Source organism: Eriocheir sinensis, unplaced genomic scaffold (genome assembly GCF_024679095.1).
Source record: "Eriocheir sinensis breed Jianghai 21 unplaced genomic scaffold, ASM2467909v1 Scaffold493, whole genome shotgun sequence".
Lineage (NCBI taxonomy): Eukaryota > Metazoa > Arthropoda > Malacostraca > Decapoda > Varunidae > Eriocheir > Eriocheir sinensis.
The window spans coordinates 293,162-318,681 of record NW_026111824.1 but is presented as its reverse complement, the minus strand read 5'-3'; positions in this window follow the sequence as shown (position 1 = coordinate 318,681).

Below are 25,520 nucleotides of genomic sequence, written 5' to 3'. Positions count from 1 at the left end.
AGTCTGCTTAAATACGAATTGCACACATAAATCAATAGTAGTGACGTCCAATCAATAATACATAATGTGCAAACCCAAACCTCAACATCAAAAAAACATAGGTCGTGCACTCTACAGTAAGTTCACCGCTATACAGTTCAGTCCACTTCTGCCATGTGTGAATGTATAATGTGAGACCTGAAGCACATCATACACATGCATGAAGTAAATATGGTCTTATTGATGAACAAAGCCCTTTGAATGAAATAGATATGTTCTTTGAAATCCATGATCGTGATTGGATCAGCAATGCTGTTGAATATGAAGTAATTGAGAGCAAAGAACTCCGTTGTTTTCAGAAAGTCACTTACAATTCTGACTTTAAAGTTCGTACTGAATGTCGTCTAACCTTGTGTGAGGTGAATGCGTGTCTTTGTCTTCTGAAGCTTCCGATTCTGAATCTAGTTCGTACTGAATGTCGTCTAACCTTGTATGAGGTGAATGTGTGTCTTTGTCTTGCGAAGCTTCAATTCTGAATTTAGTTCGTACTGAGTGTTGTCTAACCTTAAATGAGGTGAATGTGTGTTTTTATCTTGGACAACTGTCGATAGCGATCCAGAAGACGATGATGAGAGTCAGCATCAGTGGTGGTGAACCAATAGCGATCGGCTTAACATTCAAAACAAGTGATAGTAAAATTTGGTCTGATGAAGAAGAGATGAATGTCATAGTCATCGACGACCACGAACAGGAGGAGAAGACAGAAGAGGACCAGGAAAATACAGAAGAGGACCAGGAGAATACAGAAGAGAAAAATATAGAAGAGGTAAATAATGACGATGATGATGATGATGATGAAGTGTTGAGTTGTTCTAGTAAATTTTAAAAAATATTCTGTATAGTGGCCAATGTCTTGTTAAGCATAGTACCTATGATCATTGGTGTGTTCAAGCATACACATCCTGATACCATCACACCCACAGTTGAGGAAAATATTATTGAAGTTATAGATAAGTTAGCAGACTTGTGTGAGGGATGTAACGAAGACGAGGAAAAAAGTCTAAACCTGGATTATGAAGAAAGAAAAAAAGTACAATAACAAGTCTTGATATTGAAGGGTAAAAAAAAATTCATTAACAAATTGTGTATTTAATTTATAATAATAACAAATCTATATCTGTCTCTTAATATTATTTAAACTATGCTTTGGCTTTGTTTCATTTTTAACTATGTTTTGGTTTGGGTTTGAATTGTGGTTACACATGAATCGCCTCCACTCTTTACATGGTCATATTGCGTTGAGGAAGAGGCGGTGGTGTAATGCATGATGATGAAGCATTGGGTGCAGAACTGCTAATGTAATTATTCATGGACATGTAATGATCCTCCTCTTTATTCTCCTCATCCTCTTCTTCAAGGGTTACATTGTTGAATAAAACAGGTGGGGGTGGGTGACGGGGCAATCCGTAGACATGTGAGTGTGAGGGTATCTGCGGCTGCGGCTTACAAATTATGTGAGAATGACTGCTAGATGGAATTGACCATGAAACTCGTCCGGATTTCAAGTCGATGGTTGGATTTTTGAGTGGTTCTACAGGAGTGTTCATAGGGGTGAATCTGGATTCCATGTCAATGCTGACCATTCGTGTTGGGTTCCCGTGGTTCCCGTGGTTCCCGTGGTTGTCGTGGTTCCCGTGGTTCCCGTGGTTGTCGTGGTTCCCGTGGTTCCCGTGGTTGCCGTGGTCGATCAATGATCTTTTTTCAGAATGTTCATCGTGTTTTACGGAGTTGAGAAGAACATTTTCAATAAATGCTAATTTGTTAAAAGAATGTTTAATTATCATAAAAATGATCAACATCATGAAAGAATTGATGATCAAGATCATGGTTATGAGTGATGCAAATATAAATGAATCGTTTGATGCTGGGTCAGCCATTTGAGTGCAGGTGGGTGGGTTAGCTGGTCGCTATATTAGCAGGTTGCACGTAGTCCGTAGTCAAGACCTTCCTTGACACAGGAAGGACCGGATCACAGCTCTACTCCCTGCGCTGTGTTTCTTTTATACCCTCCCTTCTTGAGAGGTTCTTTGTTATCAGTGACGTGTGAGGATGACTTTCATCATGCCGATGGTTAAGAAAGATAAAGAAAAGGATTTCCTATCTTTAGATGAAAGTCTGAAACTTGTTCAGAAACTGCAGAACCGAACGAAGAATATTTTCAACCGAAATCCTTCCGATCCTATTCTGTGTGAACTTTGGGCAAGTGATTTTGATATGATTGAAAAGAAGACGGGAGCGGGAGGCAATGCTTCTGATCTTCTGATGGACGTCAGTATTGGTGGCGGCGGTGGTAGTACTTCTAGCAACGTTATTCGTGTGACCTGCAACACTGGCAAATTGATTAAGAAAGAAAATGAAAGTATCGAGATCATGTTAAAGGCTTTGCTGTCGTCCCATAGAAGCACCACCACTCATTCTGGCGGTGAGATGCCAGCATCGCCTGTAACGGGTTCGTCAGTGCCTTGGTCTCCCGTTGATGAATCTTTTCTTGAATTATGTTTTGCGGAAGGAGTTTCTATTGTCGAACAGAACAACATTTTGGTGATTCGTTTTCACCTACGACAATTGGCGTGTCTACAGTTGAATATCTTTTGGTTTCTTTATAGACTGATCAAAGAGATGAAATTATTGGGTTTGAATATCAAAGCTAGTGCAGATGTTCGCTTGAATCAGTCGTCGACTAATCAGGTTCACTGGACTAACATGGACTTTTCATATTTTATCTCCGGTTCTCAGAACGTAAAAAAATGTTTGGCTTATTTGAAGACCAACTACTAGAAAACATATGAGGGTATCATGCTGCACAATTACCGTCAAGACCTCATTCCCGTCGAAATTGAAATTATCGACTCTTGCATTGGTCTGTACACACTTCGTGAAAATTTAATCGGAGCCCAACCTATGGTTATGTACGGTTACGAAGGACGAAGTTTCAAAGAAGCTAGATTGACAGCTAATGCGGGTGATGAAGCACCCATGTCGTCCATTGTGAGATGCATCGATGAAATCTTCCCTCTGTCTGATCCCATTACACACGAGGATGAGGTCCTCGACCACAGGAGAAAAAGCAGCAGCAGCAGCAGCAGTAGCAGTATGCAGGACACCCCCCTAAATTACATGAAGGAAACCAGAGAAGAAGAGATATCCGCATGGCTGATGTGTGGAATCGTCGTCATTTTGATTGTAGACTGTTTGAAGACTAGCTTGCTCCAAACTATCTCTTTCTCCAATGATGAATGATGGTTGCCTGTTAAGGTAGAGACGCAGTTAAGTATTTATAATCTTGTTGATGATACAAACACACACACGCACATACAAGGCTAAGACACACACACACACACAAACACGACTACTACACACCTACCAATGAAATGACAGACGCCACCGCCGCAGGATCGAGTACATCTCCTTTTGCAGCAAAAAGGAGATACAGATCACAAATGTGTAGGGAGAAGACTGTTGATGTATTTTCGAAAAAACGTATATGTCTTTCGAAGAATTCTCTTGAAGCAGGTTGAAAGACATTAATCTCATCATATGTTTTTGGCGGTAATGTGCCGAAACATCCGATACCTTGCACTTCAGAATTATAAATAGATACTTTACCGACTGCATCGACAGTTTCTCTGGCAAGTTCTACTAGAGTTTGAGTAGGTTTGTTTACTATCGGAAAGATTACGTTGTAACCACCGTCAACTTGTGTTGTGTTCTCTCGAAAACCAAGAGTGTAACCTATTATGTGAAAGTCAATAGGGGGGTTTACCGGATGGAGGGCAACATAAACTATATCCGGTCTTCCAGGATCGTTCAGAGTTGATACGGTGGCCCCGACAACTTTGTATGAATCATTATTTGCAGTTTTGTTTTTTATGTTGTTAAATAGTTCACGAGTTAGAGTTACATCAGTAGCAGTCGCCGCCGCGGCGTACAAGAAAACCGTGGAAGGTTTCTGCAAATCGTAGTCACTGCTGCTACTGGCAATTCCGCCACCGCTATTGTGACTCAAATGTAACATCCGCAGCTTGTACGCTTCCGCTCCATGAGAAAGCGTGGGCATGTGCTTCGGATATTCCTTCTCAACTTCTCTTTGATGTTCTTTTGCTTCTTCACTTCTTTGTGCTTTAAGTCTTGTAAAATCCGGTGGAGATCCTTCTCAAAAGCTATGGAATCATAATTAAACCTATGCAAGGTGTCTCGCAGGATCGAGTACATCTCCTTTTGCAGCAAAAAGGAAATACAGATCACAAATGTGTAGGGAGAAGACTGTTGATGTATTTTCGAAAATACGGTTCTGAAAAATTCTTCATCATCTGTAAAGAGAAAAAAATAAGCCAAATATTATTATAGTAATCAATTTCTTCAATTTCTAAAATCAAACTTCAATTTCTAAAATATTCAATTTATATTTATAAAACAGCTACTCACCTGTTTTGTTATCCTTTCTGTGTCGAATGCGTGGGCGGTAAGGTATGGGTTGTTCCTGATGTTGCGGCCTGTTGTCGTAGTAGTGTTTGTTGTAATGCCTGTGCGGCATCGTTGAATGGTGGTGATGTTGCAGGTTGAAGGAAGGCGGAGGTGGGAAGAAAGCAGCGGGTGGACCAGGTGGTGGTGGGGTTGACGAGGGAATATAGGCAGAAGGGTGGTTGTGATGCGGCTGGCGATATCTCATGTAGGGTTCGTGACGTTGTTCGTATTCGTACACATCCTCGTCACCGTAGAATTCTTCTCCTTCATAAGGGGCATGATGACCACCAACACGGTAAGAAGTGTTTGGGATAGCTTCTGTTGACCTGTAATGTGAATAACGATTATTACTGGATCCAGAGTCGTATCCACCCTCATAGTGATAAGGCTGACGGTTGACAGGAAGTGGAGAGAAGTGGTGGTGTTGTCGTTGATGATGATGTTGTGGTGGTCGATTACGAGGGCGGTGGTTGTTGATGGTGGTGATGATTTGGTTGTTCTCAGAGGACCCAGCTATGTCTTTTTTTGCAAGTACTGCTGCCTACGTCACTGCTGTCGTCGTATCTGCTACCACCACCGTTGTTAACCGTTTGACGTATGTCACCAATCTTTTTTTCTTGGACAGGGGCAGCCGATGTCGCTGTTTGATGTTCAAGATCTGATCTTTTAAATTTTGAAACTATTTTCTCGTCAATAGGTTTTTTCGTTTCTTGTCAACAAAAGGTATTAATGTAGTTGCGTCATCGACGACAGTAGTTGTTGAAAACATGATAGTGTTTCAGATTGAAAGTTTAACTGAATTAAGTTGTGTCTAGCTTTCTACACCGAACAATGAGTGACGCCGTCCGTGCTTCCCATTTATACCAGGTGTTGTGTATACAAGGAGGAGGGAGGGGGGGGTGTACAAGTGATGTGTCATGTGTCATGTGGGCGGAGTAAATGAAAAAAATAACCAGAACTAACAACACGAATTAAGCGAGGCAGAGGGCGGGGTTGGGCGTGGATAACGGATAGGGGCGGAGCAACGTCAGTGAAGAGAGATGGACGGCACAAGCGAGTAGAATTGGTGCCCGTTAAGACTGAAAATATACATTCACATCATGAAAACAAACACTACATTCACACTAAGCAATTTTTTTCTCTTATAGTTGAGAATGTACGAGAGCGGGACGCTGAATGCTGGGTTGAGAGCGGAAGGGTGAATGTGTGTTTTAGACTCGCCACTAGCCCGATTCTGAGGCGAGCGGGACGCTGAATGCTGGGTTGAGAGCGGAAGGGTGAATGTGTGTTTTAGACTCGCCAGTAGCCCGATTCTGAGGCGAGCGGGACGCTGAATGCTGGGTTGAGAGCGAAAGAGTGAATGTGTGTTTTAGACTGGCCAGTAGCCCAATTCTGAGGCGAGCGGGACGCTGAATGCTCAGTTAAGAGCGGAAGGGTGAATGTGTGTTTTAGACTCGCCAGTAGCCCGATTCTGAGGCGAGCGGGACGCTGAATGCTCAGTTAAGAGCGGAAGGGTGAATGTGTGTTTTAGACTGTCCAGTAGCCCGATTCTGAGGCGAGCAGGACGCTGAATGCTGGGTACAAGGAGGAGGGAGGGGGGGGGTGTACAAGTGATGTGTCATGTGTCATGTGGGCGGAGTAAATGAAAAAAATAACCAGAACTAACAACACGAATTAAGCGAGGCAGAGGGCGGGGTTGGGCGTGGATAACGGATAGGGGCGGAGCAACGTCAGTGAAGTGAGATGGACGGCACAAGCGAGTAGAATTGGTGCCCGTTAAGGTAGAGACGCAGTTAAGTATTTATAATCTTGTTGATGATACAAACACACACGCACATACAAGACTAAGACACACACACACACAAACACGACTACTACACACCTACCAATGAAATGACAGACGCCACCGCCGCTGTTGTCTCTTCGCTGACCCACGCTGATACCGAAGCTGCGTTTAGGTACGCTAGTGAGAAACTCCGTCAAACTGAACTGGTGAGTTTAAAACGTCAGGATCCACACCGGTATGCGTTCATCACCGTGAAAGACTTGGGAGTCAAGGATGGAAAAACATTCCCGGAATATTGGTAGAACGTCACCAAAATTAGCAACGTTTTATTACATTCAGTTTGATTACTCAAAGTTGGAGTGTGATGTGTTTTCCTGTTTCCCGGTTGATGTATCTGTTTCTGGTGGAGCGACTGCTTGTTCTTTCTCTGAGTCCTACGCCTGAGTTTCCTTTATACGACGAGACGGGCAAGGTATTGAGAAAGATGACGGCGTGTGGCAAGGGTTGTTACGCATTCCGGAAGTCACGCAATCCGACAACCGGTGAACCAGTGGCCGTAGGCAACATGTTGACGCCCACAGTCGTTAAGAAGGAGAAAAATGTGCGGTTACTTGAACCAGCGCCTGATTTTATGGGCTGGTGTTCCTAACACTCGGCAACCTCAAGGAACGGTCGACGACAAGGGCGACGTCGTCAACAATCGACCTTACGAATTATCAGACATCCCTCCTTTTGCATTCAAAGCATTAAACCGTTTACTACAGATATCAAAAGTTCGTCTTGAGCTTCGTCCATCATCATTAATTTAAAAGCTTCTTTAGAATTAAAAGAATCGATGTTGGATCTCATCGATGTAAGTTTCTTAGACTGTAAGGTTTTTTCGACTAAATTGGTCCATCTCATTGTCGTTTCGAATTTGTTGGGTTGATCGATCAATGAAGAGGAAGGATGGATCAGAGATTGATCTGAAATGTCGATGATGGCTACTATGCGACCCATCAAGAATCCGTGAGGATCATTAGTAAGAACAGACATGTCAGTTTTTCTAAAATATTTATAATTTGTGCCAAGTCTAAATACGGTAAACGAACTTTCTCAATTTCACTCTTCAATGCATCTAAAGTGTTATCGACATCCGTTTTCTGAAGAAAATGTGCAATGTTAAGGAACACATTAATAAGTGAGACGGCTTGACCTACCGAATATATGATGACTCTCTCCAAGTCGGGTTGAACATCGTAAGGATCAGCATTTGCCGTGATAATGGTCGGGTCTGCTGCAGATAACCATCAGCATAATCTGATCCTCCGTTAGTTAAATCGACATCTTCGTATATCGATTTTAAACGAACATGCAAAGCTGGGTCACTAAGACAACCTTCCTTTCCCTCTATTTCAAAGATTACTGGACATCCGAATAATGTTTTGGAATCGTCATGCCACAGTGTCGAAGAACTTACACGTTTACAATTCGGGATGTTGGTAACGTCGTCTTTCACGGCTTGATATCCAGGTTGGCACCTACAATTCATTGAGGAGGCCAGAGCTGCAATATCAAAGTCTATGTCGTCCACGTTGTAGAGCGGTTGGTTAGTGTACGGATGCAACGGTACACCGTTCTCACCGCACATGACGATGTCGGTGCAACCTGCTACTGGACGCGCATTATTACTCAACAGAATTTGGAGAAAGTGCTTAGTACCCCTCTTTGATTTAAATTATCGATTAATTGTCTGCAGTGGGTGTTCTTGTCGAAAGGCACCTGAATGTTTTTTTCTGGTCTTGTTTGAAACATTGACGAAATTGTCAACGATTGCGTTCATAATTCGATCGGCCGGAACTCCCTCTTGAAGTCTAGATAGTGTTTTTCTTCTCAAACATTCCGCCGCCAAGTTGATGAGATCCACGTGCAACGGGCAGCTTGACTTACGGTTAGAGGATCGCTCAGGAAGATGAGTGTCAAAAAACATTAGGTTGAGCGTTCCTATGACATAAGCTCCTGAGGAAAGCAACACATCAACAATGTTGACGATCAAGGCGTATCTCTCACTAGCTAATCCCATGCAGGAAGTATTCGAACTGGCTCTGTCCGATTTCTTCTCGACTTTCGACAACTGTAGTGTGGGTAACATCTTGATGGCGATGACCGGTTTGATACCTTTGACAAAGGACATTGTAGTCTTGGAATTACCAAAAGCCGTGTTAAGTTTTGCTTTGGGTTCGATGGACATGAAGAAATTAAAGGCTTTTAAGTTACGCAGGGCTACAGCTATCATGACAGGTGTGGCTCCATCTAGGGCACGTCTGTGTTCAATAGCCCTGGCGAATTCTTCTTTCCGACATTCGATGAGCGTGTTCCACTGGCGGGTTAGCTTGGTGTTGGTCTCAGGCCATTCACCATACCTTGCCAAGAAATGAAAGATGTTCTCACCGGTCTCTGAAATAGTGTCCGGAAAGACGTTGTTGTACATCAGCGTGTTGAGCACATACTCTGAATAAGTGTGGAAGGCGTCATTGCAAAAACCCAAGAAGAAAACAGGAACTCCGAAAGTCACGTTAGTCATTTCCATGTTGATGGCCACATTAGGAATTCTGGCGATGTTGATGATGGCTCGTGCGTTTAATCTGAGTGCAGTGTTGAAGACGTTGAACATGTGATTCTCCATGTGACAATACTGGGGGAAGGTGCTCACAATGTAGGAGAATCCTACGGAAGGAATAGGGAACTGTTGTAGAAAGTAGATCGCTTTCTTGTACTCTCTAACATCATCATAGGCCCGTATTTGACAAACTGTTTTCTCTACAACATGAATGAATAGCTTCTCTGCTATTTCTTGACCATGATACTTTTTAAAAATATGAATCAACCAACAAATGGCGTGGAAACCGTTTCTGATTTGACACAATGTATTCACTAAACTGTAGACGTTATCCAATCTGATGTCGAGATTTTGACAATACACAAATACATGTTGGACGACAGTGCGTCCAGATTCGATTCAATGGACTTGACGAGGTGTCCAATTTCCATTTTCAGATAAACTTCTTGCTTGATCTTTTCCAAGATCGATGATGAACAATCAGGAATCTTTAAGATATTTCTGACTTTATGGAAACACTCATGATATTCATCAAGTAGACTGATGATGTTCGATGTAATGGGTCTGTCTAGAATTTCCATCAAACGAAGATACCTGCATTCGTCTTCACCAAACACAGCATTGCCTATGGACTTGGACATGATAAACATCGGTTGAGCGGTCTCTGACGATCCTAGTGTGAAACCAATTTGGTTAACGTTAACTAACAAACTTTGGTTCTTGAAGTTCACCGTCAAGTTAACTGCTGTGTTTTGGTTGATGTTGGAGAGAGAATGGAAGTATAAACTCTTGTTGTTGAGTGGAACAGGTAATTTCTTTTTCCTTTTCTTTCTTCTTCATCTGCAAAATGATTAAAACTCATCCAATTTCTCAAAAGAGGCACTTCCTCGATAAGTTGAATGAAGTTGGGAACTGTATCAAATGTTAGGAACTCAACATCCAGACTTATATCACTGCTCTTGTTAACAATTGTCATGATTTTCATATAGGAGTTGCAGATGTCGTAGATGATATGATTCTGTATAGGTAAGCATTTGTTCAATTTGATTATATTTTGAATCACCGTAGCATGTGTCAGGTTGTACGTCATGTTTTCTTTGATCAATGAAAATCCTCTTAACGCTGAATGGGAAAACGCTAACCTTAACAGAAAGTAGATGCGACTACTGTTCAACGTGAAGATACTGTATCTGAAAAATCATAACTGTTCTCGTCACTCATCTTGGTCAACAGATCTGAGAATTCAAAGGAAGTATTCTTCAACAACAATGTTATCGTCTCAATTTTGAACATGTCCATGAAGTGAAACAAGTACATTGTAATGGGTACGGCGTTGTGCACACCGCAATCCTGGCGATATGCTTCCAACGTCAAACGTCTTTGTCGGTAACCCAATTATCTCATGAAATCAATACATTGATTGCCGCGCTCTTGACTAACATCATGTACAGTCTGTATTTCATGACACTTAGAACATACAACAATAATTGCACGTCGTCAGGGAGAGCTTTACCTTTTCCCAGACATATCAAAAAAATATTTTATTCCCAAAACACTCTTTAAAGAAGGACTATTACATAGTTAGCTTAACACTCTAAGTAAGAATTTCAGAATCGGAAGTTCCGGAAGATTAGAACACACATTCACCTCGATTGAGGTAAGATGACATTTGCACTCTTGTGTACACCCTATGTCAATCCGGACCCGACTCTGTAGTTCGTCTTAATTTGACTGTTTAGGTTACTACTATGTAACAGTATTGTCAGAATCGGAAGTTCCGAAAGATTAGAACACACATTCAATTCGATCGAGGTAAGACGATATTGGCACTCTTGTGTACACCCCCATGTAATTCCGGACCCGACTCTGTTTAGTTCGTGTATCCCTCATCCACATGTTGCGAAATTTAAGCACAAGTCAGTGAAGTTGTCTTGCACGGAAACGTAAATGACTGACCCACTTTTGGCAAAAGACATTTGTAATTTGTACATCGGAGTCGAAAGCTACGGAAGATTACAACACTTTGTGGTGTGGCCTTGCCAACCATCTCCAGATGTAAATATGATTGTCGCCCATGTAGTAAAATTATCAAATCAAATATTTGTCTTGTGATGTATCCACTTCTTACTTTACATTCTGTACACTCGAGTCAATGAATGTTGTCTAAACTATATTAAGGTGTTTTTCTCTTGTGATGCAATTTGAGTGTTAAGCAACTATTACATAGTATGTAACAGTATTGTTAAAATGTGAAGCTCCGGAAGACTAAAACACACATTCACCTCGGTTAAGATTAGATGACATTTGAATGTCGTCTAAACTCCATTAAGGTGAATGTGTGTTTTTCTCTTGAGATGCATCCAATTCTTAATTTAAGTGTTGACAGAATCGGAAGCTTCGGAAGACTAAAACATATATTCACCTCAGTTAAGGTTAGACAACATTTGAATATCGTCTAAGGTTAGATGACATTTGAATGTCGTCTAAACTCCATTAAGGTGAATGTGTGTTTTTCTCTTGAGATGCATCCAATTCTTAACTTGAGTGTTAACAGAATCGGAAGCTTCAGAAGACAAAGATATACATTCACCTCACACAAGGTTAGATGACATTCAGTACGAACTAGATTCAGAATCGAAAGCTTCGGAAGATAAAGATACACATTCACCTCACATTCAGTACGGTTAAGGTTAGACGACATTTGAATATCGTCTAAGGTTAGATGACATTTGAATGTCGTCTAAACTCTATTAAGGTGAATGTGTGTTTTTCTCTTGAGATGCATCCAATTCTTAACTTGAGTGTTAACAGAATCGGAAGCTCCGGAAGACTAAAACACATTCACCTCGGTTAAGGTTAGATGACATTTGAATGTCGTCTAAACTCTATTAAGGTGAATGTGTGTTTTCTCTTGAGATGCATCCAATTCTTAACTTGAGTGTTAACAGAATCAGAGCTCGGAAGACTAAAACACACATTCACCTCGTTTAAGGTTAGATGAAATTGAGATGTCGATTTGTAATCTAAAATATTTCGAGGTGAATTTGTGTTCTTGTCTTTCGGAGCGTCCGATTCTGATAGTACCCAATAATGTTTTTTTCTTTCATAGTATATATATATATATATATATATATATATATATATATATATATATATATATATATATATATATATATATATATATATATATATATATATATATATATATATATATATATATATAAAGTAAATGTGTGTTTGAGAACGTCCGATTCCTAAAATTAAGAGATGTGGGGGTTGGAGGGTCAGCGGGGGTGTACAGGCTATGGGGGGTTTTTGACGACGACCTCCCCAGCGTTACCAGCGACGGTTCTAAGTCACCTTAGTAGTGCATCTAGCGTGTAGCGAAGTGCTTTAAGCAATATTGGATGACGAGCGCGATCGATTTTCCCTCCCGAATGGTCCAAATCGTCGACCGTCGTGACCGAAACCCATCTGTAAAAATAGTTCAGTCACCCCTACGCTCGGAATCGGTAGGAGGTAGCGTCGCATTCTGACTTTCAGTGGTAACTCACGATATCGGCGCGCTCGCGTCACGCATTTCATCCCTAACAGGTGCAGAATCGGGCGGTCCGGTCGCCCGGTTTGAGCCGTAAGTGGACTTTTTAGGGGGGGGGAACACCTCATCGGGTCACTCCCGGCCAGTTAGCCGAGAGTTTCTCTGCTCGGGTGTTGGGCGGTGGGGTTCAACACGGTGGGGGGTGAGCTGCTAGCGAGCTGCAGTGGCTCACAGGGTCTCGGCTGACTTTACTCGTTGCTGGCAACGGTGAATTGACAAGTAGCGAAACAGTAGCAAACTTCGCTAGATCAAAATTGGACGGAGTCCTCGACACATTTGACGGCATTTGACGGTCCTTTTTTTCAATTGTGTCTTTCGGTGCTTCCGATTCTCACGTGCCACCAGATTGTACTTGCAACCATACGTAGAGATGTGGTAGAGGCGATCAACAGTTTTCAGATCCAACAAGAAATTTTGGAGTTCACCTTCTTTCCAGAGACTTGACTCGTAAGGTGGTGTACAACACCGCCAATATCGGTATTGAATCGGTATGTTGAGAATTTTCATCAAACCTTCAGCGTCTGTCACTGTAGGGACGAAACTCCGGAAGTTAGAGAGCGTGGTGTCGGAGTAACACTAAGAGAAACGGACTGATTTGATGAGCATTTAAATACCAAGGAAATTACATCATTGTAGTGTGTTTTGGTTGCAACATCATCATATTTAAATTCATTTTGACTTAAAAGTTAATGTTACATTTTGATTTAGCTGTAATCACTTACCTCAAGTAAACTTATTCATATATAATATTTTTTACCTTCTCATTACGAGAGTAGATCCGGACCCCACTCTGTCGATATCTTGTGTATACCCCTATGTAGATCCGGACCCCACTCTGTCGATATCTTGTGTATACCCCTATGTAGATCCGGACCCCACTCTGTCGATACCTTGTGTATACCCTATGTAGATCCGGACCCCACTCTGTCGATACCTTGTGTATACCCTTTGTAGATCCGGACCCCACTCTGTCGATACCTTGTGTATACACTTTGTTTACCTCACATGCCATGTAGTTTAGTTCGTGTATCCCTCATCCACATGTTGCGAAATTAAAGCATAAGTCATTGCTTTTGTCTTGCACGGAGACGTAAAATACCGGACCCCACTTTTTGGCTATTAAGACATGTTAGTTATAAATATATATTTTATTGAATCAAAGTTTTAATTCTGCTAACACAGCTTGTAGGTGTGCACCATAACCTTCGATGTCGTCATACAAGAACCTTGCGAACACAGAAGAGAACGGAATAGCAGCCGTGAAGATATTTTCATACATAGTTTCTTTGAGTGAATTATTGGTGAGATACGTGTTGATTTTATAGGCTTTGATAATGTTAAGTAGATTTCTTATCAAATTGTGTCTGATGTCTTGCAACTTAAGTATCATCCTGGTGAATTCACCTGGTGTTTTATTTTGTTTCTTTTCTTCTAGCAGTATCTTCTTGACACTAGGTACGACAGAATCTTCTTCTGTTGTCTTGTCGCTGATGTTTATTAGTTGTTGCACTGCTGAACGCTTGTTAGAGATTAACATTTTTAACGGTTCTCGAAGATCGGTTATGATTACAAATCCGACTTTCCTGTGGTTGTTTGCATGGATGTGCGGTAGAGCAACCGCGAATATCATCTTATTAACAAAGTTAAGAATTAGGTACGGGACTAACAACAAAATGGAAATTAAAGGAATGTACAATGATTCTTCGACAAACCGATTTAATAGTTATCCTACTAAAATGTTTTACATTAGTGAAATTAAGAAAGCTGCAAACCCTCTAATGAAAAGTTAGAATGGGCATCTACCCTGTTCGGTGAGACCATGAAATCAACATTTTTAGAATTCATTCAATCTGTCGACAACAACACTTTGAACAACATGTACGTCAACCAGAAACGTAAAGGATCCCTGAAGACAACAATGGAGCAGATGCATCCGTGCTTCGGCACTCTACAACCTAGAAAATCGAGTTACGATAAGATTAAAAGAGTAATTGACAAGATCGATGGTCGATAAACATATCAACAGACTACAATGAAAGATTTCCCATGGCAGCGAACGTGGCGGCTAATGTATTAGCTATGTTAACTCTTAGTTGCTACAATCAAAAGATGTTTGGAACTGTCAACACCAGACATGCTAACACTTCCATACATGATTGCGTGAGGCGTTCCAAACACATCTATTTTTCGGAACATACTTTGGGTGGATTCCATAATAATTCATTAAGGTTAGAGCGTGAGTTGAAAATGTTTTTGGATTACAAGAAATCCAAAAACCGAGGAAGCAAGTTACAGATCACTAGAATTACCCATCACAGAATCCAAAGAAGAACAAAAAACCACAAAAATTTAAACTGGGGACATAGATGTTGTGGATATGTTACGAAACACTCAACCTGCTCCCCTGAGTTGTAAGAAGAGCGAGGTGGATTCTCCTTCCGTACGTTCTTTGATTAGTAACATAGATGACGAGGCTGTGGCGGAAGCTATCCTGTTTTTAATAAGTCGATAGTATCACCGTCGGTTGCCTCGGACACCACAACAGCTGAAAAGATTAATGAGTCGTCGTCGTCGTCGTCTTCATGTCTCGCTGTAACTGAATCCTGTTCTACTTCCTCGACTTACGGTCAAAATATCTTAAAATGTATTGACAGTTTAAACGGAGCGTTGAATAGATGGGACTTTAATCATAAAATTTCTAAAAATAACGACATGGGATCTATTAATGATACAATAATGACTATTCTAACAGGTTTATTAAAATCGAATGGAAGGATGCAACAACAAACAATAATGGGTTTGGACGAGATGAGAAATATGAGTTACTGCGCCAAAGTAATGGATCTGTTTATTATCTTGTACCTTAACTTATGCGGGCAACAAGATCCCAGTGTTACGGACGAACAATTCTTCCCCGTTATTCACAGCGAACTCATAGCACAACAGTGCACATCTAAGAGTCTTAAGTCCTATTTTAATGCTGCAATGTTAGAGATCTCAATCGAAGTGAATGTGTGTTTTAGTTTTCCGGAGACTCCGATTCTGTTAACACTCCAAAGTGGATGATTCCAAAAAAAAATTCAAACTCAAATATTTTTAGAAATGAAACATTGTTAGGTTATTCCATTTATTAGAGACATTGTTACAAGAATCCATTCATTAGAAACATTGTTAAGATAATCCATCCATTTATAAGAGATATTGTTATATATTTATTAGACATTGGTATGATAATCCATTTATTAGATCTCACTCACACAGGTATCTAGCAGTTAGCTTTTTGAAAAATGAAAATTGACCAATCAAATATTTGATCATGCGGTCGAACTGGAAAATTCTTAAACCGCGTTCTGTTAAAGCCAAAAGATCATTATGATTGTTTAAGTCAGGAGTCACTCCATCACACACCTCCGAAGCTAACAATTGCTTGTATTCGATGGTCTTGTCGATTTGCTTTTCTAACTCAGAAATGATGTGTTTAGCATCAGATAATGAATTAACAAACATTTTCTTGTTACCTTTTAAATGGAATTGATACAAAGGATCATCATTAGTTCCGTTGTTAGATCCGGTTGATCCAGTGAAGAATAAACACTTATCTAATATTTCTTTCGACATCATTTTCCATTCGTCATTAGATAAGGTTAAAAGTGAATCTTTTTCAAATTTAGTTTGACGTTGTAACATATCGACAGACATTTTGGTGTACAGAGAAGATAGACATTGGTTAAGATCATCTTCGTGTATGGTTCTATTACCACTAAAAATTAATTATAGATGAAGCGTCTGCGAACTCGCTGACCCATATGGAGTTTGAGAAGAAGAGCAATAAGAAAGGAGAAGGACATAACAAAAATCAAACCATTGAATCTCAGCGTCGAGAATTAATCAAAGCTTTAAAATCTATCGTTGAACACAAAACGATGAACATGCCCATCCGAGACGAACAAGCAGATGATATCGTCTATCTTCCCAATTCCGTTGATGTCTCTAAGTTACCAATAAGTCACGACAACCTGCTAATGTTGACTCGCTATCTCCATTCTATTTTATCACTTGAAAAAATGTCGTTTTTCACAACTGGTATGTTCAAGAGCGCTTATTACTTCATGATGCATTGTCTCTCCCACTGGTGGGGTGGCTAATCTGCCCCCGCAGGCAGCTGACTCGTTAAAAAATCGATGGTGGAATTACACCAAGAAAAAAGAGGTAGGAGGATTCGGAGACGAAGAACACCAGCGGCGGATGACTCTTCAACTTCCGAAGAGGAGGAAGAGGAGGAGGAGAATGACGACGATGATGATGCTAATAATGATGATGATACCACCACCACCACTAGTATTAAAGACGTTGACGCATGGAATAATGGGTCGGTGATAAGTCGCACGATACGAGCGTTAGTGAAGGGTAAAAATTATAAAGATGTCACATCGTTCATCGATCGAACACTACGAGCTTCAGCCGATAACACTGTTGAGAGACACATCATTCGCGTGCTATTGGATCTTATGCTTCAAGCGTCTGAATCTAATGATGATTTTGAAAGATTCTTTAGGAAGCAGAGGTGGTCTCCGAATGACGGAGTTAACGAAGTTTATTTATTAGACAGATATCAACCCGCTAAATCTTATATTCCAGATGTGACATCGACCAAGAGCAATGTGATACGATTCATTTTTATTCGATGTTATCTGCTACAGGTGATGAGAGAAAGTTAATAATATTTTTTTTTTTAAAATGTTAACCGCTACTGGGTATTTTGACACGCAGACTCAACTCAATGCGAGCACACATAAATGTCGACTTAACTCTATTGAAGTGAATGTGTGTTTTTGTCTTACGGAGTGTCAATTAGACTTACAAAATCAGAATTGCACACCTAAGCAAAGACATTAGACTTCACCTCAATATCGAGTTACGATAAGATTAAAAAGAGTACTTGACAAGATCGATGGTCGATAAACATATCAACAGACTACAATGAAAAGATTTCCATGGCAGCGAACGTGGCGGCTAATGTATTAGCTATGTTAACTCTAGTTGTTAACAATCAAAAGATGTTTGGAACTGTCAACACCAGACATGCTAACACTTCCATACATGATTGCAAAAAGTATGTTCCAAACACATCTATTTTTCGAACATACTTTGGGTGGGATTCCACTTAACAATTCATTACAGGTTAGAGCGTGAGTTGAAAATGTTTTTGGGATTACAAGAAATCCAAAAACCGAGGAAGCATGTTCCAGTTCACGAGAATTACCCATCACAGAATCCAAAGAAGAACAACAAACCACAAAATTTTAAATTGGGGACATAGATGTTGTGGATATGTTACGAAACACTCAACCCTCTCCCCTGAGTTGTAAGAAGAGCGAGGTGGATTCTCCTTCCGTACGTTCTTTGATTAGTAACATAGATGACGAGGCTGTGGCGGAAGCTATCCTGTTTTTTAATAAGTCGAAAGTATCACCGTCGGTTGCCTCGGACACCACAACAGCTGAAAAGATTAATGAGTCGTCGTCGTCGTCGTCTTCATGTCTCGCTGTAACTGAATCCTGTTCTACTTCCTCGACTTACGGTCAAAATATCTTAAAATGTATTGACAGTTTAAACGGAGCGTTGAATAGATGGGACTTTAATCATAACATTTCTAAAAATAACGACATGGGATCTATTAATGATACAATAATGACTATTCTAACAGGTTTATTAAAATCGAATGGAAGGATGCAACAACAAGCAATAATGGGTTTGGACGATATGAGAAATATGAGTTACTGCGCCAAAGTAATGGATCTGTTTATTATCTTGTACCTCAACTTATGCGGGCAACAAGATCCCAGTGTTACGGACGAACAATTCTTCCCCGTTATTCACAGCGAACTCATAGCACAACAGTGCCCATCTCAGAGTCTTAAGTCCTCTTTTAATGCTGCAATGTTAGAGATCTCAATCGAAGTGAATGTGTGTTTTAGTTTTCCGGAGACTCCGATTCTGTTAACACTCCAAAGTGGATGATTCCAAAAAATAATTCAAACTCAAATATTTTTTGAAATGAAACATTGTTAGGTTATTCCATTTATTAGAGACATTGTTACAAGAATCCATTCATTAGAAACATTGTTAAGATAATCCATCCATTTATAAGAGATAGTGTTATATATTTATTAGACATTGGTATGATAATCCATTTATTAGATCTCACTCACACAGGTATCTAGCAGTTAGCTTTTTGAAAAATGAAAATTGACCAATCAAATATTTGATCATGCGGTCGAACTGGAAAATTCTTAAACCGCGTTCTGTTAAAGCCAAAAGATCATTATGATTGTTTAAGTCAGGAGTCACTCCATCACACACCTCCGAAGCTAACAATTGCTTGTATTCGATGGTCTTGTCGATTTGCTTTTCTAACTCAGAAATGATGTGTTTAGCATCAGATAATGAATTAACAAACATTTTCTTGTTACCTTTTAAATGGAATTGATACAAAGGATCATCATTAGTTCCGTTGTTAGATCCGGTTGATCCAGTGAAGAATAAACACTTATCTAATATTTCTTTCGACATAATTTCCATTCGTCATTAGATAAGGTTAAAAGTGAATCTTTTTCAAATTTAGTTTGACGTTGTAACTTATCGACAGACATTTTGGTGTACAGAGAAGATAGACATTGGTTAAGATCATCTTCGTGTATGGTTCTATTACCACTAAAAATTAATTAGAGATGAAGCGTCTGCGAACTCGCTGACCCATATGGAGTTTGAGAAGAAGAGCAATAAGAAAGGAGAAGGACATAACAAAAATCAAACCATTGAATCTCAGCGTCGAGAATTAATCAAAGCTTTAAAATCTATCGTTGAACACAAAACGATGAACATGCCCATCCGAGACGAACAAGCAGATGATATCTTCTATCTTCCCAATTCCGTTGATGTCTCTAACTTACCAATAAGTCACGGACAACCTGCTAATGTTGACTCGCTATCTCCATTCTATTTTATCACTTGAAAAAATGTCGTTTTTCACAACGGGTATGTTCCAGAGCGCTTATTACTTCATGATACATTGTCTCTCTCCCACTGGTGGGTGGTAATCTGCTTCGCAGGCAGCTGACTCGTTAAAAAATCGATGGTGGAATTACACCAAGAAAAAAGAGGTAGGAGGATTCGGAGACGAAGAACACCAGCGGCGGCGACGCCGGCATGATGACTCTTCAACTTCCGAAGAGGAGGAGGAGGAGGAGGAGAATGACGACGATGATGATGCTAATAATGATGATGATACCACCACCACCACTAGTATTAAAGACGTTGACGCAAGGAATAATGGGTCGGTGATAAGTCGCACGATACGAGCGTTAGTGAAGGGTAAAAATTATAAAGATGTCACATCGTTCATCGATCGAACACTACGAGCTTCAGCCGATAACACTGTTGAGAGACACATCATTCGCGTGCTATTGGATCTTATGATTCAAGCGTCTGAATCTAATGATGATTTTGAAAGATTCTTTAGGAAGCAGAGGTGGTCTCCGAATGACGGAGTTAACGAAGTTTATTTATTAGACAGATATCAAGCCGCTAAATCTGATATTCCAGATGTGACATCGAACAAGAGCAATGTGATACGATTCATTTTTTTATTCGATGTTATCTGCTACAGGTGATGAGAGAAAGTTAAGAATAATTTTTTTTTTAAATGTTAACCGCTACAGGTGACACGCAGACTCAACTCAATGTCGACTTAACTCTATTGAAGTGAATGTGTGTTTTTATCTTACGGAGTGTCCACCCTGAATTTGAATTTGGTAAGACTTTAACTCAAACATTAGACTTACAAAATCAGAATTGAACACTCGTAAGACAAAGACACTTATTCACCTCAATAGAGTTTAGTCGACATTGCCAAGAGATTCAAAGTTACGTATACTCTCTCACATGCGTAATAAAGATGAGAGAAAGTTAAGAATATTTTTTTTTTTTAAAGTTAACCGCTACAGGTGACACGCAGACTCAACTCAATGCGAATGTCGACTTAACCCTATTGAAGTGAATGTGTGTTTTTATCTTATGGAGTGTCCAATTCTGAATTTGTAGCAGTAAGACTTTAACTCAAACATTAGACTTACAAAATCAGAATTGAACACTCCGTAAGACAAAGACACACATTCACCTCAATAGAGTTTAGTCGACATTCAAGCGAGTACACACACCAGAGATTCAAAGTTACGTATACTCTCTCACATGCGTAATAAAGATGAGAGAAAGACAAAGACACACATTCAGACTCGACTCAAGCGAATGCGATGCAGGTAACGTCACATTGTGCACAACACACAACATACACTCGAGATCCAGACTCATCTGCGTGACAATTGTCGAAACAGATTTAAGAGATGAGTTGATGTGTGGACCCTGATACCCACTCCTGCCCTGAAGTACGATGGGTACGATCGCATATACAGCCTGTTGGATTACTACGACGAGGTCGACTCTCGCAGGAGTGATATTTTCATTACCGCCATCAGCCTCCTGTGTGGCTTGGCTATTCAATTATTATATGGCACTAGTGGACGTTTGGTGTATGCTCCTCTTCATCAGTATGTCTACATAGCAGAAAAATATTATCCTGACGCTATGCATCCGATGGTTGCATTAATAATTAACGATCCTTTAGGGGATGGATGGCACATCTTAAATCAAAAGATTAACAATATGACTGAACTTATGGAATTGAGTGTTAAGTCAATCGTTCATTTCCTATTTCCTATTTTAGAATCAAGAGTGGTTTTAAAGAGTTCAGGATCTGTAACAACAGAGGGTGTAGGAAATCTAACGGATGAAGATATACGACTCTCGGAAGGTTACATTCACATTAGTAAACTCTCACGAGATACAATTAATGTAGAAGTTAAACCGATGATAAACAATACTAACATGGGTCTGTTGTTTAACCATACTCATCCACCTTCCATATTCTCATGGTTTGATATCAAGTCAAGCGGAAAACTGAGAAACGACAACCAAACCAATTTTACACCGCTGATTTTCACCAGACGTCTCGTTAAAACCAAGATAAGAACTAACAAAATCTTGGGCGAGTGTCAAGACAAACTAATTCGTCTAGATAATTTTATACTTAATAGCCAAAGCATTACAACGTACATTGAAAAGAAATTAAACAACATATCTTACATGATCGGTTCCTACGGTAAATTCATTCGGAGAATCGCTGAAGTCAAATCATCAGCCTGTGTTGAAGACCAACAGTTATTAGCAGAACGTGGCTCTATCTTTGATGGATATCAATTATGACGACAACAAATTTCTGTCCTGCTAGAATTCCAAAAAACATTGTTTTGACGATTATGGGAAACACTCCCAATGGTTTATCGGTAAGAGTCATACGAGTGTTGAAGAAAATGATGTCGGAGATCAAACCCACGACGGTAGAAAAATAGACTGTTATTGGAAAGGAAAGTCAAACAGCTATTTTTACTCCTGGTGACAGTTCGGATGATATTGACCCTACAAAAATAAAACATTTAAACCGATGTTCTTGTTCACACAAAATGTATTTATCATTGTTCTACATGCAGTGTTCACATGTACTGTGATGGCGAAGGAAAATTGAACATCGGTATCGATGAAGTTGAGGGTGGTTGTTTTGAAAACAGAGAAAGGAACACACGTCTCTAAGATACAAAACCATTAATAGTTGCTGCAGCGACATCTACTCTTCAGAAAAGTCTTTGTGTCTTTCGAAGCTTCCGATTCGTTAACACCCAATTAAGTAAATTAAATGTCAAAAGTGTGTCCGTGACTTGTAGTTGTAGTTCGAATTAACTTTTTAGTTCTTGCAGTTGATTTGAAAGATCTCAGTGTGGACACGCTACATGTAATGTATAATTTACAATTGATCTGAATGTCGCTTCAAGACTAAAACACATATTCACCCGAGCCTTCTTAGAAGGTTAAGAACGTGATAAGTAAATGTCGTCTATACTGAATGTGTTTCTGTACGATACTGACTTATTTCTACAAACTTTGATGAAGATCTTAAGTCACCATTATTCCTTGCTGTCAGTATTGTCTAGATATAGTTGAAGAAGAATTGAGATGCAGAACAACAGTATACTTTTTTATTAACTAAAAATATCATAATTATATACATGTGTGTTATGAAACAAATTTAACAGGGACTAGTTAAACTGTGCAAATATTGAACCCAACTGACAAACTCTGTGCAAATCCTGACCCCAGTTTCTTCTCCGGTTAAACTGTGTGTAGATCCTGCCTGTGACAAACTCTTTGCATATCCTGATCCCAGTTTCTTGCACAAACTATGTGCAAGTTTCTTTTCCGTTTAACTTTGTTCAAACACATTTATTATATAACACTTTAAAAACGTTTCGAAAAATATATTTAAAATATTGGACCCTACTTTAGCTAAACCCTATTTACATACATGTGTTACTTAACTCAGAATTTCTTACAAAAGTTAGAGGAACAAGAGCAACAAAAGTTAGAGGAACAAGCACAACAAGAGAGACAAAAGAGACAAGAGTTAGAGCAGTGGTTCTCAAACTTTCTGACATTGTTACCCCTGACAGCGCAGAGGTAGAGGACAATTACCCCTAGCCCCCATTCCTGTTCATTTACAATTATTTTACATGAAATTATAGGAAAGGAAAATATAATATTTAATTATTTACTCATGTTAATGCATTTTTTTATTAGAAAATCAGTATTTAATACAGAATAAGAAATTTAGGCATTATTTCCTTTGATAAGAGATAAAATTAAAGCGTTTTTACTTTAAATTTATAGCTAATTGGAATGAAACCTTTTTTTTGGTGATTAAGATAAATATAATAAATTTTATTGCTACATTAATCAGAAAAAATAATGGAATCCTAGTTTTTAATAGATTTTAATATATTTTATAACTAAGTTGTAAAAAATGTAACTTCCTTAATAAATGAAAAGTTGAGAGATACATGTTTGACAAAAAAATAAAATATTTTTCTTTTGTGAAAAAAAATATTAATGCATTATTTCATTCTCAACTGAGAAAATAAAAACATTATTGTTGTGTTATTAATGGGAAACATGGGATTGTTTTCTCTTTACTAATCTATCAATGCAAGGGTCTGTAGAGGACAGTGCACATCGCATATCAGCATCTGTGTCTTTCAGCTGGTTCCTAGCTTTGGTTTTAATTGAAACTAAAGCTGAGAAACCTGCCTCACAGCGGTAAGTTGTGGCAAAAGGGATGAGCACATTTAGAGCTCTCAGAGAGAATGGGATATTCCTTCTCCTGTTTGGCCCAGAAAGTAATCAACTCTTCATTTTGATAATCTACTTCCAGGGATTTATCCTCTCTTAATGCAAGAAATTCAAGCTTTGCTGCTATGTCACTGTCCTCAATAATTTCTTCATCCACAGTAAATGGTTTAGTTACCCAAGCTCTCTTGCCTCGCTTATCAAGGTCAGGAAAGTAACTACTGATTGTTTCAGTCATAACACGAAGGTGCTCTTCAATAAGATCAACAAATGAACAGTCTTCTTCAGTACTGGTTAGTAGTGTTGTTAGTTCTGAAAAGACTGCTGTGTCACCAGCATGAACACGACGCTGATAAAGCTGAATTTTTCTTTGAAAAGCAGCAACTTTATCTTGGGTACTTAAAACATTTACATCATTTCCCTGAAGTGATAAGTTCAGGGAGTTTACATCTCCAAAGAAATCTGCAAGGTATGCAACCTTCAACATGAACTCTTCACTCTTCATTTTCTCAAGTAGATTTACTTCTTTGGCAGTTTTTTTCCTCTCAAGGAAAGCAGCTATTTCCTCTTTTAACTCAAGAACACGATGCAAAACCTTACCCTTAGATAGCCATCTAACTTCGGTGTGAAATAAAAGCGCTGTGTGGCATGCACCCATTTCCTGACATAAAACTTTGAATATTCTCGAGTTCACAGCACTCCCTCTGATATGATTAACTATTTTAACAACATTTGACAGTACATCTGCAAGATCATCAGGGAGAGTTTTCATAGCTAATACATGGCGATGGATCATACAGTGTGTGAACTGAACATGTGGAGCAATATTTCTCACACACGCTTGAAACCCTGAATGGACACCTGTCATTGAAGGTGCTCCGTCAGTGCAAATCCCAACTAGTTTTGTCCAGTCAATACCCTTATCTCCAAAAAACTTGTTAACTATATCAAACACATCTTTACCACGTGTGGTTGTAGCAAGAGGTTCTGAGAACAAGTATTCCTCTTTAACTGAATGCCCTTTCATGTACCGTACATAAACAAGCAGTTGTGAACATGAAGATACGTCAGTTGACTCGTCAAGTTGAATAGCATAGGAAGAGCTGCTCTTCAATTCAGTTGTTACCTGCTCAAGAATGTCATTACTCATATCCAGGATGCGCCGTTTTACTGTGTCATTAGAGAGCGGAATCTGTTTCATTTTTTTTGCCTGTTGCTCGCCAAGCACAAGCCTTGTAGCTTCAATCAAGCAGGGTTTAACCAGGTCCTCGCCAATAGTGTGAGCTTTTTTATTTCTGACAATGTACAGAGAAACTGCATAAGAAGCTTGAATAACAGATTCGTTTTGCTGTGCATTATGACCACCGGAATCAATTCTTGTTGACTTTAAGCTACGCTCTTTTCTTTCAAAATAAGCAACATCCTTCTCTTTTAATTCACCATGACATCGCAGGAAGTGGTCCTTTAGCTTACTTAGCTTCATACTTTCTGCTGTCAAAACCTTCATGCAAATTACACACTGATTTATCAGATATGCTGGTAAATCCCCACTGGAGGAAGGCTTTATTGTACGTGCGTTTCTTGCTCGTTGCCATCATGGACTCGTTCCCTCAATCCTGAAAAAATTATGTACCTACTTAATATTGTTGATTGTACAGTACACTACGCCAATAATTAGACACGTTTACAATCACTTTCTTTGTGTGCGTGACACCTCTCTCTCTCTCTCTCTCTCTCTCTCT